General features: G+C 40.7%; 1 protein-coding gene across 3 annotated transcripts in view; it reads left to right on the top strand.

Annotated features, from left to right (window-relative positions):
• mpp7a (MAGUK p55 scaffold protein 7a) overlaps positions 1-17,982 on the top strand; it is a 142,000-nt gene that overhangs the window by 8,755 nt on the left and 115,263 nt on the right. The window contains exon 1 of one of the 3 annotated variants that reach the window (XM_067577439.1): positions 11,826-12,087. The exons of the other annotated variants lie outside the window; for them this stretch is intronic. The gene's annotated coding sequence lies outside the window, so the exon portion shown is untranslated. Of the gene's footprint in view, positions 1-11,825; positions 12,088-17,982 lie in introns of those variants that run through there. 3 annotated transcript variants of the gene reach the window in all.

The following is a 17,982-nucleotide window of genomic DNA, read 5'->3' as shown; positions in this document are numbered from 1 at the left end:
ACCCCGCAGCCTGTTGAGCTCTCATTATGTGACAAATGTAATGAAACTCACACAACCCCTGCATTTCATTATCAGAATTTGATCCATTTGGTCCGTTAATATTTGGAAAGTATAGAAGAACTGCACAATTAAATTATTTTATCCCGATTCAATTAACAGAGAGCTAACTGGAAGTCAACTGGCTTGGCCGGCGGAAGTCTCTGGTGCTGATTACCATAATTACCGGTAATGTTCAAAAAAAAAATGAACACAGCAAATAGAAGCAGATCAGAAAACAAGGAGGCTTCATACTAAAATACGAGCAAATATACTTCTCAAACAGAGGGAAATAAAGGAAGAAATAGAAGAAATTATTTCTAAAATGGAAATAAAGGCCTCCCTCTAATATAAGCCTGCTTTAATAAAGGCCTGGTACTCTTTACAGTTGACGTAAATAAAGGCCCTGGCCACCATTTGAAGTAATACAGTAATTTTGTTTACTTAGTTAATACGAAGACTTTTTTTAAGAGAAGTATTTTTTTTAATTTATGTATTTATTTTTGTTTACTTAGTTAATTTATGTGAAGTTACTTTAATAGTGTTTTTTAGTCTTCTTGATAGTCCAAATTGGAGTAGATTTAATAAAATCCAGTCATTTTTTCCCTGGTTTTATTATTTACCCAACAGCATAACTTTACAACAGATGTAATTTGGTGTTCGCCTTTTATTTAAGAACCATCCTAAAACAGCTGTAATCATTCTCTGCTGCCTATCATATGGGGCCCTCATATCAAAGGACATTCTTCTCTGTCAACTTAGCTCTTCACTCACCACTAATTGCTAAGTAACCTTATGGAAATGCCTTTGAGTGGATCTTTTTGGCTCTGGTGATATTTAAGTGTGATATTTATAGTTTGTCAAACCATGATAACTGAAGGCATATGGTTTTCATATAGCAGTGTGTGTAGGAGTACTTTACTTTGTCTGCAATGACGGTGACTGCATCATCATGCAGTTTGTAAAGTTAGTTTGGATTTGAATAGAGTTTGAATAGACATACTCCGCAGGGTTGAGTTGGGGTTTGGTTTGTACATTCACCGGGACACAGGGTTTGTTTATGGAGCATAGTACAACATGTTAAAGGACTACAGCTTGTCTAGACTGACATGTTATTGGATAACCCAAAACCTACTACAGATATGAGACAATGAGAAGTGGATAGTAACAAGAGTTGCAGAGCATACTTTATAAAACTCAAATTACTGTTGAAGTAATTTGAAGGCCACTAATGTCTTAATAACATCAATCTGATGTTGTTTGGGGGGATCTGACATAATGTGATGTGACTACCAAGATACTGCAATCTTCTCAGCTCTCCTCCAAACCTCTCACAGTTGGTCATTACAATGGCTCTTGTAATGCTTTTTCTGTCCTTCCGGTTTCCCCTCTTTCTTCCGGGGTCATTGGCACCAGACAGAGACAAAGCAGCTCTTTCTTTGTCCATTTTGAAGTCATCCCTTCAGCGGCTGGCCACTAATCTCACTGACCATCAGCGGCTTCTGTCATGGTCAGGGACAAACACATACAGAGAGAAAAGGCTGAGACAGATAGCAAAGGAGGGGTGAGGGGGGGTTGGGGGCAGGGTGGCATGGAGGGTGATGACTGGATCATTTGGCATCCGGTGAACAGAGGAGTATTGTGTGCCAGTGGGCCACTGTGGAACAGACTGCTTTTTTTACAGGATGAAACTGGTGTTAAAGTTGAACAAATCTTGTGGCGGAGATCTGCCAGAGACGCATTCACCAGCCATCCACTTGAGACTGAATCGCCTACCAGACAACTGCAAATAAAATACAAAAACAAAACATTTTTTCACAGTTTGTCTCATATAAAGTGTCATTATAAGTCTGACACAAGATCATGCTGAGAGCTGGCTTTATATAGTAACAGCAGTTACAAAGTCAGCAAAGTTATAGATTTAAGGACAGTGTGAGGAAGGCAAGATGCTTCCTTCAGAAAGATAACAAAATTTAGCCAGAATATTCCCATCATGTGCATTTTGACTAACAAATTCAATCTCTAAATTAGTCGATATCATTTTGGAGTTGAGATCTTTGACTTGGAATGTGTTAAAGATCTTCTTACAATGTGTCTCTGTAATTTCCTCCTCTTTGTCTGTGTCCTGTAAAGGCCTAGGTTACATGAGAAGGAGGGAGTGTGCACATAAAGCTTTCAAAAAGAGTAAATAGATCCAAGTTCCAAAGCAATGAGTCTCAAATTACTTGGATTCTTCCTGGACTGTCTTTGAAATTTCAAGAACAGTGTAATAAAAGTTGAAACTCCTCTTTTTACCTGATTACTTAGAAATTATTGTTGGCAGATAATTTGCTATTATTGGAAAAGCGCACATGGGTTACACCCATTGAAGGCCTAAGCCAAGGCATCAATATTGTCTTTAGCAGAGACAAGGAGTGCTACAGCATCAGATAGGTCTGTGTGCACAATAAATCTCACAAATATCAGTGGTGGTGAAATACTGCATGAAAGCATAAACATAAGATCCCTTGCACGACCCTGTACGGTATAACTTTATTACACATAAATGTCATGTTTCTGCCTAGAATGTAATTTGTCAAGAAGAATATCGCTACATGCTACTTTAATCTTTAAAATCTTTAATCTCTTCAGATTAGGTGAAGTTGTCGGTTTTAGATGTTATTGTTGGACACCACTCACAGTAATAGGATAACTCATTTTGCCTCATCAGCTGACAGAGGAAGAGGTTAAGTAGGGGTCAAAGGTAAAGCTAAGAGGTCAGCTAGCTATTTTAGGCTTGGGTTTCAAACCATGTCATTGTGTTCTTAACTATCATGACCCAAGACAATGCATATTGCATTCCAAATAAACAATGCAGAAGCTGAATTTGCTGAGAAATGCAACTTCAGGTTGAAGGAGGAACTATTAAACAGTGAGATCAGCTTCTGTAGGGTTTAGAATAAAAACATGCAGGCTCTTTCACATCATAGCCTGCTAGGAGTCATCATCTGTATGTTATTATGCATGGTATGAATAGTTCTTAATCTGCAGGATGTCATTGGTTCACTTATGGTTAACTTGAAAAGCTTGATTCGACAGCCTTCGCGCTCCACCATCAGCCTAGCCTTTCATTAAACCATATTAAATATAATGCAACTAACATACAACTATGATCCAGCTAGCATCCAGGTAAAACAGGGAATCATCTCCAAAGAAGAGACTAGTGAGACAGAGGCGATGGTGTAAAGAGTGCCCCAGTGTCACCTTAGATTGATTGGTGTTAATCTGGTTTTAAATGAACACTGTGAGGATTAGAGCCTAGTACTCTCACAGATGAAGAGACTTGTTTGGGTGTCACATAAATGGGTAAGCCTAGCTTAATACAACTAACGTGTCTGTAAAACTAGTCAAAGGAAAGGACAACTGGCAAACTCCTTGCATTAGTTAAGAGTGTGTAAAGTTCTCCTTACAGGGGAGGCTTAAGTAGATCCTGACAGTTGTGATTTGAAAGGATACCCGCAGAGTGTAAAAGAGAAAACAAAGGATGCTGGCAGAGGAGAGATATAAAAATAACATGTCTAGAACAACACATTGTGGACATTATTCCTGTTGTGCGACTGAGGTGTACAAGTTTCTCACGCTCATTTGAATCCTCAAGTTACATTTTGTACTCTTGCACATAAAGGCAGAAACGTGTGTCAGTTAGCAGTGAGTCATATTAAAGTGTAATCTTCAAAGCAAAGGTGTCGCAGAAATGATCAGATCCTAAATGGGGAGAGGTGAATGGGTGGTCTTCTCTTATCTCTTCATTCATTGACATGCAATATAGTCTCAGGCAGGTGTACATAATCAGCTGTACTCGTTGACAAAATACCTCTATTTTATAGTACTGTTTAGTTTCTTTGTTATTGTATGTTTATCCTCTCCAAATTTCACACAGCAGTCAGAGTGAGTTTATATTGAAACCCAGAGGAGAAATTGTAAATCTTCATGGCTGTTGTGTAATTTGCATTATCTTCCAATAACATTCCTGCATGAGCGTATAAATGCACATACCGTATATCATAATGTAAAACATCTGTATCTTGCAGGAGAATGTCGTGTGATACAAAGAGCTGCTTTGTGTAAGAATCTCCATTTGATAGCAGCAGCGATGCCTGGCAGGGAATTAAAAACTGCTAAAAGGTTACATGAAATGCCTTCCATTTGAATTTTCTAATTCGAAATCTCATCTAGAAAATACTAAACTAAATCCAGTTTTCTTCTTTCTCAAAAAGACTATGGTGTTTAAAGAAACAAAGAAAACTATAAATTATAAATAGGACTGGGTAGCACATAATTATAGAAAGAAAGATCCTACTTTACACAACAATGTCATCTCAAAGCTATGCCAGACTTTCAGACATTTAGACTGGAGGAATGCAAACACAAAAGTTCTCAACAAATGGATGTATCCAAGCAACGGTGATAGAAAGCTTGCTGCTTGTGTGTGTATGTGTGTGTGTGTATGTACAGCTCTGTGTATTGTGTACACCTGAGTGTATTTACACAGAGTGTGTGTTAAAGATCACTCATCAGTTTGCTCTCACCTGTCAGTCACATCAGTGGCAGCATTGTGTGCTCTGTTTATTGAGAAGCCTTGTTCTGAGCAAGAAATAGTTTCTCCAGCCACAATGGAGCAATAGAGGTTCCATAAATAATGATACACACAAATTCTTGTTCATCCCTAAACGTTGTTTTAAAGAAGTCAGGCCTTATAAGGCGCGGAAAATGCATCAGTAGTTCTGAGTGATTTAGACAGCTGCTTGCAAGTGTGAAGTCTACCAGTGAAAGAGTTGTTGTGTAATGAGGTAATACAGAATTTCAGTGTGGGCTTCATTCACAGAAATAAGGATTATCACTAGTCGTGCTTGCCATCCCAGTCACCTGTCCTGTGTGTGTTTATGCATCAGTTTTTGCTTGTGTATAATATATATCACAGTTTTAAATGTCAAAATAATAATTTTAGACATTGGTCACAGTGTAGTTCTGCTGCTTACTGCTCAGGCATCATTTCTCAGTACTGGCATTATCTAACTCACACTGCTGATAGCAGCCAAGCACTCCTCCACTGACTCAGTAAGAGTCATCAGGGATTTCTCAGCCAAAGATGACGTGATTTACAAGAAAATGTTATCGAGAAAAGTTAAGAAGTGTCAGTGAGTTGCAGTGACGGCTACTCCCTGTTTGCACTTGGAGTCCTGGGAAGCGCGCATTGCAGATTTGTGGTTGAAAGGTCTGGAATGTAGTTAGTATTTACAGGGTAGCAAAGTTTAGTCTTGATCAAGGGCTTGTCCTGTCTCCTGTGTTGCAGAGTTTATATCAGTTCCAGTCCAGTAATGAAAGTGTTTTTAGTTATTTATTTAGAATCTGCAGAGTTCATGAACCAGGTGGTTCGTGACGGATTTGTGCAGAGTCACTAGCTTTCCAGTTGGGACCTAAAGTGGTTTCTGTAATATAAGGCCTTGGTATCAAGAAAAGAGAGAAAAACAATAACACAACAGCATTTTTCACCAAAATGGTTGTACTTTTGAACCCAGATTTTTTAGATGGCAAAAAAACAAGTCAAAGGTTGGACCTGTTCTTTGTTCACTAAAACCTTTATCACTTCCACAGAACTTCACCTTCTAATCCCATAATTTAACATGATCAAGCACTTAAAATGCCTGCAAATTACCCACATCTAATCCCACAATGCTCTTCTTGCCTTACTGTGCTGTTACATGTAACATTGGTCATAAAACACTTCCTCCAATAATCCTCTTACTGTTGTTTATCTTTTAGAGACTTTAAAAAAAAAAATTTAACCCCAGGCTTTATAAACTGCTGCATCATGTCTCTGGTTTCACTGACAAAGCAGCAGTGAGATGAGAGGCAGGCTGTGGCAGAAAGCGATACCACTCCGCTCGAGTGGAGGAGGAAGTGCTGGATGTATGTCATTGTGTGTGTGTGTGTGTGTGTGTGTGTGTGTAATGTGGAGGAGAGAGGAGATGAGAGCGCTTCAGAGTGAGTGATGAAGAAGGCGCGGAGGCAGGGAGATTTAATGGAGGTGAGTGGCGTTTGAGTGCATATATAATGTGTGTGTGTGTGTTTGTGTGTGAGTGCATTTGTGTGTGTTGGAATCTCTTCCTCTGTGTGTGTGTATGTGATTATCAGGCTGCTGACAGGTGCTGCTTAGCCACTTAGAAAGGCTGTCGTAGACAATAGGGCTCGTTATTGGCTGGACAGAGTGTCTTTCAGCTCAGCAGCACACCAACATCTGATGGATGTGACGGAGTCTGAATCTTTAATTCAAACTGAATCGCTCACATTAGTGACGCATTCATCCACTGTGGTGTAAAGTCCCTTGATGACCCTTTTCAGAACACTGTTATTCACTTAAAGACTTATGGTATTTAAATGAGGTGAGTCATGTAGAGTTTTGGGGTGCCACTTTGTGACTCAATTGAAGCATTGTTCTTCATGCCCCCCACTTCATGCCTACTCTCTTCATCCTAGCAACCAAAACCCATTTGGAGTAGCGGGAAATGAGGTTACACACACCCTTGTTTTCACTTCAGTCTAATATGTCTGCAAACTGCATGGTGTGGTGGAGGTATGTGTTAATTGGTGGAACTAACGGAGAGATAAAGGAGGCCTTCTGATAGAAAAATTCAGCTGACACAGAATTCATTTCCTGCCTTTTGTGTTGCTGGATCATCCAGTTCTCTTCCCCCCTCAGACACACACACACTTTCCCAGCAGCATTAAGCTGCAGAGCTACTTGACTGCACATGAACCTGCACTGATCTCTCTGTAAACACCTCTGTTTGTCTCTCTCCCCCCAAACCTTACAGTGTCTCACAGTCTAACTGCTAATCGCATGTAATAACTCGTCCTGCTCTGGCTAATGCTTTCACTCTGCTGAATTACCAGCAACGAGTGTGCAAAGACAGGAAAGAAAGACTCACAGTACGCTGAAACACACAGCAACTCTGAGATTAATAAAGGCTCTCGGGGGTCCAGCAATTATGAGTAAACACAGTCAGCTGCCTCAGAGAGCCGATTCTACTAGAAGATGTATTCAATTCAGCAATGTGCTTGGAGAAACAACTGTACAGTCACACCAAAGTAGGTGTATAACATGCATGATAAGTATCCTTGCATGCCGTATGCACATCAGAGCCATGCAATAAATGCAAATTACAGCTAAAGCATGTTAGTGGCCATTAAAAGCTGCTGCACACAGGCCTGTTTTTACAAGCCATTATCTGAACTATGCCACCCGCCTTCCAAAAAAGATTATGAATTGATTTTCATCTACCACATAAGACATGCACAAACAGACTTGCTGATGTGTCTTAACATCAGCCGACAGCTCTTGTCTTATCTTGAGTCAGTTTTTAAGAAATCAGCAGCATCGAATGTGCCGTGGAGCCAAATAGATGTTGAGATCACATTGTAGTCCCTTTTTCTTTGCCCAGACAGGCTCTGCCAAGCCCCCCTACCATCTAGAGTTACTGCTCAACACTTATCTAATCAAGAGCCAGGAATCTGTGGCTAGACAGGCGCACAGGGACACACTTACACTATCCCACCACCACTAACAGCCCAGTCATCACTTTACGCTCACCCCCTTTACCCAGCAACCCGACTCTAAAGCTCCTCTGGCTCTAAAAACAGCCCCAGAGTCTTACCACAGAACCCCACTTATTACAGCGTCAATCCCTTTAATTGAAAGGAGATGACCTGGGAGTCATTACGTTGTACTTCAGGACACATTTGAGATCTGCCTCTCTCTTCCATTTCCAAAGGGAAAAAATCAACCTGAAGTTGAGGCAGCAGAATAGAAGACGAGCAAAAATTATAAGCTTGAACTCCCATCGCAGTTTGCATCTTGAGAGAACATCACTTGTCTAATCACAGGAAAAATCCCAAAGAGGTTAATGTGAAGGTCTGTAAGACCTAAGGCTTGGCACACACATGCATCCGCCCCCCCATCTACCCCACACACACACACACATCCTCACACCCACACTTCTCCCCTTCTCTCCTAAGCTGCAGATTCAGAGTATTAAGCTGCAGGTTGACCTGAGTGTGTTGGTAATTTGGGAGGTGCTGATCGCTGACACTCCATTATGGCTGCTGTCACTGTGCCAGGCGACAGCTATGATGATACTTCTGTCCTGACACCCTGTGTGTGTTTGTGTGTGTGTGTGTGTGTGTGTGTGTATGTGCGTGTCATGTTGCTCTGTCGTGGAAAATGCTTCATTTGCAGTCTTCAAGGTCATGCTGTCAATCTGTGTATATATATAGTATATGACACTGAATTGTCATGATTGATTTTGTGGATCCATCTCATCTGCTCAGAGGCGTGTGTGTGTGTGTGTGTGTGTGTCCACTCTCTGGGGGGAAATAAAATCTTCACAATGTGATTTGCTGAAAGGATTATTCAGAAGTACTCACACACTCTGTCACACACACTTGACAGTGATTGAAATCAGTCCTGGACTTAATCATCAAAGTCTGATTTTTGGGTAAATACATGAGATTGTCTGGTGCTTTGCTGACCCTGACTGACAGTTGCCTTGATGTACCCAGAGGAACAGCTTTAGTGGAGCTTCTGCTACCAGCAAAACTGCCAACACACTATTTAACCACCTTTCTTCATCTGCTCCGTCAGACTTACTCCATCTGTTAGGACATAAAGTATCAACATTAACACGGTTACTGCCGCCTAGTATGAGAACTTCCACACGGTGTCCGTGACGTTGACCAGTAGGTGCACAGACTGCTCTTCGACACACTGTAAACATGCCGAAGCAAAAGAGGAATGATGTTACTGCTGCTTATGCTTCTAGGTGGAACTGTGAAACAGAGGAAAGGTTTGTGGCGCTATGGCAACCCAACATCCAGTATCATACACATTGCTTTGGACCGGACACCATAGTTTGTTTACATTCTTGTTCCTGGAAGTCGGTCCCTGGTACCTTCTTCTCATGACATCACGCAGGTCGTGGAAGACGGCAAGCAAGGATTGGTCGAGTACCAGCATCGTGTCTCTCAGCCAAGTCACAGCAAGAATTTATAACTCTGTAATCACCTAATTTGACACAATAACATCTTATCAGACAAAAATATTGTGTAGTCTGAACCTGGCATAAGAGTGATTAGGAACAGCCGATATGGACCAAACCTGTATCACGGTAAATGTAATTTTATATAACAATGTGAATATATATGATGATGTACATTTTGTTTGAAAATCAATTGCAAAACTCTTTATAGGAAATGTAACTAGACAGAAATACCTGTTTTGGCTCGTGTCCAGCAAATGAAATAACAGATCAAGGCAACAGAAATCATATAAAAGTTCTATATTGCAATAAAACAGATTTGCAACATCATTTTCAGTTGCCTAATACAATCTGGGATATAAAGGAGATAGCTACCTTGGTATAAATGGCATAGCAAAATCTCTGATGGTTGACAAATTTATATCGTCTTACAATATATATTGTTCACACCTAAGAGCCATACTCTGATCAAGCGCAAATATGCAATGTGCAAAGTCTCTGCATTCTAGGATAAATATTTAGAAAAGCACCATTATACGCATTTGCTTCATGTTGAGTGATGAATGTGAGGGGAGAAAGCATTCCAGGCTATTCAGTCAAGTTGTATAGGTTACATACTGTACATGTGAATGCAGCATGTTGAGCACTCTAACTTCATAAATACATGCTTCCAGTGCTCTTGCTTGTCATTGATAATCTCAATCTCTCAGTAGACTGATGTTCACAAGCCGTCTCTTCTCATGCACTAGTCAGTATAAATTGATAATGATGTCGTTAGATACACATGCGCAAGCACACATACTCCACAGACCCTCTTATGTTTCACTGCAGACTGTCAGAGCAGTATAGAGTTTCATGCGATGAGGTAATGCCCACCAAACAATAGCACACAGCCGAGCTTAGCCTGCAAAGCGCGAATGCTTATTCATGCATGCTAACCTGATAGTTTCCATGTCAACAATCATCATATAAAAGCTCATGTAAATGTCTAAAAGGATTTGCATCATCATCGTCTTTACTATTCCACCCATGAGCTTTTACTGAGTGCATGCTGCACCGGGTGTTACATAATTGCATGTATCACAGGACTTTTAAGGATATTACATGGGCTGACTCTACTATAGTGGATACTCGATGATATTGTGGTCTGTTCACATGTCTGGTGTACTCTCTGGTTAACACAGTAAGTTTATATAACAGCTTGTTAAAATTTTTGTTACTTTGCTCAAACTTACATTTACTAATATGGGACTATTTTGAAGCTTAAGGTCTTAAAATTGCTCATTACATCACTGAAATTCAAAAAATGCTCTACAACAATGCCAGCAGTTATCTCATAAGATAAGATGCCGGTTTTCCAGCTTCCCTAATGTCATGAAGAAGTATTATTCATGTGATTCTTGCTTACTATTTAGGGTAGTGTATGTTGCACTCACACACACGCTTGAGCTTCCTGTGTGCATTAAGCTGTACATGTGTGGGGCTCAGCTGTTGGTTGCTGCAGCCCATCTGTCTTTGTGTCGGTGTGCCTTGGTGAGGGTCAGGTCTGGGTCATTTTGAAGACGTGTTTCATTACTCTCTAGTGGATCATATGTCCACGTAGAGGGGGGAATGGACGAGTGAAGAATAGGGAGCAGAGTGGTAGGGGTGGAGGGGGAAAGAAAGAGATGCATTGGTGTTTTTTAACTATGGAGGAGCCACAAATCAAAACCTTGGTCTGTGTTTGTGGAGAAGACTCTGGGTTGATTAAAGCATTCACTGTGGCTTTGTTGTGTACTGTTGGTCTGATGTGCAGTAAGCTTCCTTTTACCACACAATTTGGTTGTTTTTCATTATAGGAAACCATGTTCTCTTCCAGTGTATGGGCAGGCGGAGCCATGTGAGCACAAATGAAGGTTGCACAACCTAGGTGCAGGCCATAAGGAAGTAAAAAACAAGCTTCCCCCCCCCATTACATTTTAAGAATGCCACTTATAGTGTTGTCGTGACGTGCATTTATGAATTGACTTCCTGTGCAAGTATGGCTTGCGTTCTTCGTATGATTAAAACCGAACTCAGGAGGACTTGGGTGCATTTTCTTGGTCCGCAGGTAGGCTGCTCAGTTGAGGCATTCATATTATCTTAGTTTTAGGCAGACAGCTCTTCTCTAACAGTGTAAATATGCCATTAGTGTCAGTTGCTCTAATGCAGTGGTTACCATTGTTTTTCATCTGATTTACCCCCACAGCCCTATCAGATGAGCTCAAGTACTCCTTCATAGACACCACTCATTGTGTTCCAAATGTGTTGATTTGAATACATTTTAAACTGGACGTTTTTTTTTTAAACACCAATAATGATATACAATTGAATATTGTTATCGTAATTATTTCATACAAGATGTGATCTGAGGACCGTTTGCAGCCAGCATACAGTATGTATGGAATATCCTAGGGAAACAATTGGTATTGCCAGGAACTGCTGTTTATTTTTTACCTTCTGCAAAATCAGCTGTTGTCATTCTTAGTCATTTTATGCCATACAATACAAGCAACCTCGTTGAACATCCCCACCGCAGGTTGAGAATCAATTTCAAAGAGAACAAAGCAGCATCTGTGTAAAAACCTTGACTTTCCTCAGAAATTTCCCCACTGATTAAAGTTGCAGCAGTAAAATTACATATCATCTCTGTGTATCCTTCTCTGAACAGAGTATCTTTGTCCATCCTGAGAAACGTTTCTCACCGAGTGGTGTGACCGCTTTCCAGCATGCAGTACTGGACCTGTTTTTCACTTTGTGGAATCTCAGTGGGCCAACGTTTTGTTTCTATAACTGCTTCCTAACTCACAGGCACAGACATAATTTAAACCTGCTTCTTTCATAAGTGCTTCTTAAGAGGCCTCGGCTGTCTTTGGGCAGTGTGTGGGAGGCTGAAGGAGGGTGATTGAGGACGGGGCAGCATTGAGGATGCTCAGCAGTTTGGAATCCTCCTGCCAAAGTGAGTAACAGTGCGGATGGCAGAGCTGTCACACCGGCTGATTTACACCTGTGTTTGTGTCCTGGGCAGCAGGAAGGAGGTAGAGGGTGGGACTGCGCCCAGTGTGTGGCACTTTAAAGGAAGAAGTGACTCCAGTGGGTGGCATAGTGGCTCCTAGAGAGACAAAAGTCTGAGATAATGGCAGGATCTAACTACTGGATTTTGAATGTGGTATAAAAATGGCTGTAATTGTCTTTGTGTGTTGGCTGAAAACAATTTTCATCCTGTTTTTGAGGAGATTGTGTTTTTGTTTGTGAGGAAAGCCACTTTCCACTTGAAAGCCACAAATGTGGCCGCATGACTGCATCCTGCCCCTCTTCTCTCTGATGCATTTTTCCATAATGGCTTTGCTGACATTCACGAATAATACAAATATTATGAGTGAGGGGAGTAAGGCAACACTCTCATCACACATCTCAAGTATTTCTCCTGTTTTTGAGTGGACACCATCTCACTGCAGTGCATCTATTTATCACTATGAAGTCCCGTCTGTGGCAAAGATGATGCCACAGTACCAGCTGGGTGGCATCTAGTAATTGTTTGTTTTCTATCATAAGCAGCTTAGCACCAGGATTATCAGTTACTACAAGTGATGTTTTTGTTTCAAAGCAGGAGGGATGGCTTGTGTCTTATTTGCCAAGTCAAAACATGAAGATGAAGTCATTACTCCCTCCCAGTCCCAGGTGTTACTGTCCCTTCGGAGCTGGGTGTGACTCAAGCTCTAAATTAGTGTAAACACAAAAGAACCAAGGAACGCCTTTTGTCAGTGCTCTTAAAACACTTACATGTCATCTTAGGCTTTAAAAATTGTGACTGGCATTTTCACAATTTTCTCAGATTAATCGTTAAATGACTGTAGGTAAAAGAATAATCCTTAATAGCAAATGATCTCCTTACACTTACCTTCAAGCCTGAAAAGCTCTGGATATTTTTTGCAACACAGTACAGCAGAACTGTCAAGTGAAAACAGCATATCCAAAAAGCCACCTCTCTGAGGATTAACTAAATAAAAGCCCTATTTTTAGATAGCTCTCTCACAGTTAGATGTTAGACTTGTAGCTGATGCTGATGAATTCAATTCTACCTGCGCACAGTGGCTGAACAGGTACACATTCACTTCAGCAGTTCATGCGAATGCTGACTGACACACATTTGCTTTTGCACTTTCAGTTTTACATTTGATGTGACTCACTGAGTAGGTGTGTGGCTGTGTAAGTAGCTCACGTCTCAGACTCAGTTAAATGTTTATCGTTCCATCTTCCGAGCATGATTGCATATGTATTTGTGTCTTTATTGGTGTAACCTAATCGAGTGTCCGACTTTGACCCTCTCCACCTTGTCCGTGGCTCTTCTGAGATGCTAATTTTGCTATCTGAACTCCAACTGACCCCCCTGACTCAGATATATAGCTAGATATCAAAACCTTCATACTTTTTTTGTACCAACTAAAATAGGACTGCAACTAACGATCATTTTTATTCTCTCAATTAACTGCTTACAACAATAATAGAAAATCATTTTAAATAAGGTGACATATTTTGACCAACAGTCCAAAACCCAAAGATAACCAGTTTACCGTCATATATGACAAGAAATGTTTCAACATCACACATTGAAGAAGTTGGAGCTATCGAATGTTTCACATTTTTGGTGTTTGAACTCCAAACTAAAGCGTGTCTGTAGCACAGAGTATGAAAAACTTTCAGGAAGTGAGAGCTGGCATTGAATGTCTGGTCATATTTGTAGTGTTCCTTACTTTCCTTTGATCAAATATTTACTTTTGCCAATTAAAGACGAGCTCCTGTAAGGGCTCCTTGTGCTGATAGGAATGTACTATTTGAGAACTTCAGCTTTAACTTTTGCTGAATGAACAAAAGGCAGAAAAACGTCTTTTTATTCCTTAAAGTAAGGTATCATTGTTTTGGTATTGATACTGAAATTCAAGGAGTATATCTATGCTAGTATCAAAAAATTTAAAAGCGATACCCATCCCTGCTCAGAGGAGATTTCTCGGTTCAGCAGTTGGCCTGATGTGACCAGTTTCGTGCCTCATGCCTACAATTTTAACACAACTGCATGTTGATAGTATAAGGGATTATTTTTAGAGGCAGTTATGAGTGAAGGTTAAAATAGTTATTTCTGGCAGTAGGGTGGTACGCAGCTTCCAGATGGACTGATGGAAGTTTGTGATATCCACACTTCTTTTTTTCTTTCTCACTCTTTCTTTATTTTTCTATATTTAGCCCCTTGACTTTCCTTTATTTCTTTCTTTGCTTTTGTTTCTTTCCATCATCCCCTTTATCTTATTCGTTCCCTCCTCTCTTACCCTCAATCTTTCCACCAGCTCTATCAATTATGCATCTATTAATGGGCTCACTTCCACTTCCCGCTGCAGCTCTGTTAACTCGTTCTGTAAACACACACAGCATGTGTGCGTGTGTGTGTGTGTAAACGTGCACAGGAGACGTGTGTAGATCCGGCTTTATCCTGTCGGCCTGTGTGTCTGTTGCGTCACTGCTTTCTTATCTGTTTCGTTCCAATCTGTCCGTCTGTCCGTCTGTCAAAGCAGCTGTCTCTCTGTTCCTATGTGTGTCCCCCCCCCACCCACCCACTCCTCCCTCCACTCAAGCATTCCAGGTAGCGTAATTCACTCCGCTGCTCAGGATGTAGGTTACCCAGCAACACTGGCGTTTAGACGGACTTCCAGATTAGTGAGGCTTATGGCTACCTGCTGTTCTCTCTCTGTCTCGCTGCTATTTGCTGCCCAAGTCGCTCATCTGCAAATCCATCATCATCTAATTAATGTCAGCGGAAGGTGGAGCGACAGAGGACATATATTGTTCATATAGGGGATTACAGAATTGGCCTCTCCCCCCCTATAAATAAATATAATTTGATTCAGGCACAGTACGTCGGGTGCTGCAGGGCTTAAGTAAAGCAGTAAGCACTCACGTCAATTATATTTTTTGATTAAGCAAAATGTGTTCTACTCCTCCGTTCCCTCCACCACCACCAGTCCTTCCTTCCTCTGTCTTTCTGTCCTCCTGTTGACTTTATGGAAAAATGAATTCTCCCATTTCATGTCTAGGATTAATTGAATTGGTCATTAACAATTCTATGACGACCCTGCATGCTGTGTATCACTCTGTGTGTGTGTGTGTGTGTGTGTGTGTGTGTGTGTGTGTGAGAGAGAGAGAGAGAGAGAAAGTGGAATGTGTGAGTGGTGACTGATAGTAGTGACTGTGGCCTCCTCTCCCTGTTAATGGGTCACGGAGAGACAAAGGGCTGCTGTGTCTGCATGGGAACCAGATAGGAAAGGTGGGAGGAGGTGGAGGAGGTGTTAAGACAAGGAGGAGAGTACAGTGTATTGCTGCAACTCATCATTGTCTTCATTATGGACTCATTCTTTTTATGAGTAATCTTTGATTCTATAAAACACATCGCAATTTCCAAGGTAACACCTTCAGATTGCTTGTTTTGTCCAACCAAGACTTTGCTTGTATTATTATGTAGATATGCAGCATCCATAGTATATGTGACGTCTTTATTGTGTGTTTAGTATGGGAGGTGGACATATGATAACAGTTTAAAAATGTTTGTTATTGAAGTTTCCATAGACTCTTTTCACAGCAGGCACTTTGACCACTAGGAAAAGCACACATGTTACAAATAACATTAACTATGGCTCTGCTCTATTCAAGTGTCCCAGCATGCCATCACTATTTACTGTACTATATGCCAGATGTACCAAAACAGTTGATTCTTCAGTACGCAAATACCTTTTCTTAAAAAAAAAAGACATTCTCATTGCATCCAGCAGTAAGCTCAGCAGCATGAAATATTGATAAATCATCCCCTAAAAAGTTAATGTGGCATGGTGCTTATTAAAGCAGCTGGAATTGAGAATAGTCAAGGTGTTGATATGACAGAAAGGTGCTGCAAAATAGTTTTGTTCCTCAAACTGTATTGTGACATGATTTCATAATAGCTTTTCATAATCGTTTTCTGTGTCTGTGCATAGCCTGAACTACATTACCACTAATAACAAAACAGGCTGCTGTGTGTTAATGTGATAAACTGCTGCCAGTCTGCGCGGCCCCTCCTTAGTTTTAGTAATAATGGGGCCCTGGCGGCCAGTGGATGAGATTACTGGTGACCATCTTTACTGGCACCCTGGGGCACATCCGAGGTCATGATGAGGACAGAGACAAATATAAACAAACGCAGCCATGCAGACTGACACTGTCTGCTATAAATACAATGTTTCTGCACAATGTGGAGGACAGAGACCGTTAATGAGCAGATTGCTCCATCTAGTGGTCAACTGTTGTCACTACACATTGAATGGATACTGTATTTACTTAATCGTGAGAAATGTGATATCATGAGATTAAATGCGTTGTGTTTAAAAATGGAATTAATGAATTTAGGAATCTCATTCTGTTAATTTAGGCTTCCTCCCTCTGTGAGAATTCCTGGATTGGCTTGGATTTGTTACAGATCTATTCTAGTAGGAAATTTGAATGCACCACATTGTTTAACCAAACCAATGCAACAACTATTTTTGAAAACAACATGAAGAAATACATTCTTCAAGTTTCCTGCAGAGTCATGGAGAAGTCACAGTAGGTTTTTTTTCCCAGAATCACATTGGTTTACACTCTTTCTCTCTGTTTACAAAGGAGGTGTATAGTAGTGTAGTGTGAAGGAAAAGAGGGCGGAGCATCGTGAGCCTTTAGGCAGGGGAGGAAACTTGAGTTTCAGGTCTGATCAGGTGAGCCGATACACCTGGTGGGCAGGTGTCTTCCTGTATGGGAGGATTTTGTTTGCAAGCACTGTAATAGTGTGAAGCTGTGCCTCTGTCGCAGGAAGAAAGTGATCTGGTAAGTCCCTGTACGACTTCTGTACCACTCTGAGCCTTTTTCCTGGTTGTTTTTACTACCAGCATTCATACATATTTTAATTGTGCTTAAACAGATGAAGTTCTTGTTTATTATTGTAGCACAAGTCTTTCTGTGGTCACAGCAGTCTTGTAAGGACAATGTCACTTCTTACTGGGTATTGTTAGTTATGTACTTAGTTTAAGGTGATTGGGATTCTCTTAAAACATAATACATGTAAAAATACCAAAATAAACCGTTGATCATCTCTGAACTGAAAACCAGACAGCTAACCTGGAGGTGTGAGAATCACAGTTGTAAAGCCTCAAAGCTTTTTTGAGAGACTCACAAAACAGTCATGGGAATACTCTGCAATAAATATGTACTCATAATGCGTCACCTTTGATTTTCTTGGAGGGACCTGACTCATATTCTTCCATATCATTGAGCTCTGAGTTCCTGAAATCCATCTTTCCATTTCTCTTGTAAATTAAATGAATCTCTCTTAAATGCAGATTTTTTTTTAAGGTACAATGAAATGCAGTTGTGTATTGAGGGAGCTTAGAATGAATTCAGATGTTTTAAGGCCCCTGGAAAGACAGGTTGACCTAATTTATTTAGGTCAGATTTATATCTGTGTGTATATGTGTGTGTGTGTCTGTGTGTGTGTCTGTGTGTGCTAACAACACACATGTACATACACATAAGCAGATGTATTTTATGTGGAAAGACTGGACGCTTATGAGCAACACGTGGCAGAGTGCTGATTCTGAGCTGTCAAAAAATCCCACCTGAGACCAAGAGACGAGAACTCACTTTTCCCATTTCTCTGTTAACCTCTCACATTGGATGAGGCCACTCTGGTTGATATGCACTTTTCATCGTCACGGGTTAACAGGATTCATTGATATTCCACATTTGCTCACCTAATCTGTTTCCATTTGCTTTTTAGCTGTGTGCATATATTTCTTCTTAT

Source organism: Thunnus thynnus, chromosome 21 (genome assembly GCF_963924715.1).
Source record: "Thunnus thynnus chromosome 21, fThuThy2.1, whole genome shotgun sequence".
Taxonomy (NCBI): domain Eukaryota; kingdom Metazoa; phylum Chordata; class Actinopteri; order Scombriformes; family Scombridae; genus Thunnus; species Thunnus thynnus.
This window is presented reverse-complemented; position numbering and strand designations above follow the sequence as displayed.